Consider the following 706-nt stretch of genomic DNA (forward strand, 5'->3'; position numbering starts at 1 on the left):
CAGTTTGTTATTCAGATCTCGTCCAAAAAAAACAGATAGGGTTACACGTTAAGATTTCACATGTAGGGAAGTGGAACAATGAAGTAGTGATTGTAAATACTTCAGTAGTAGAAATTCTTTAAAGTTGTAACTATGTAACTTATACAAAAAATATTGTTGATTAAGTTTCTTCTTAATCTCATCAGCACAGTCTTTTTAAAAACCATGAATGAGGTTTGTTTTGTTCCTTGTGTGATGCACTTTATGTGCCAAGAAAAACTCTTCAGCGCAATGATCCCATGATGGTGGAACTACCAAACTCTGCAAACTCACTCCCAATATTAAAAAAACTGCTGAAAACAGAACTCTTCCGCATCTTCCTATGCACTTAAATCTAGATATATAAAAAGATTTCTTCCTGCTCTTTCTTATACTTCCATCTCGTGAAATGTAAATATGATAGGACTGATAGGACTTTGCTTTGATGTTTTTTCCTTGACTTAGATTTGTGCTTACATTTAGATTTAGTCATTTAGCAGACGCTTTTATCCAAAGCGACTTACAAGTGAGGTACAAGGCAAGCAAAAATCTAAGTCAAGGAGAAAACATCAAAGCAAAGTCCTATCAGAAAAGTGTTCCCAGTTCACGAGATGCAAGTGCGAGAAAGAGCAGAAAGACTTTTTTTTTGTGTGCTGCCTTGTACCTCACTTATAAGTCGCTTTGAATA

Source organism: Channa argus, chromosome 1 (assembly GCF_033026475.1).
Source record: "Channa argus isolate prfri chromosome 1, Channa argus male v1.0, whole genome shotgun sequence".
Taxonomy (NCBI): Eukaryota; Metazoa; Chordata; class Actinopteri; order Anabantiformes; family Channidae; genus Channa; species Channa argus.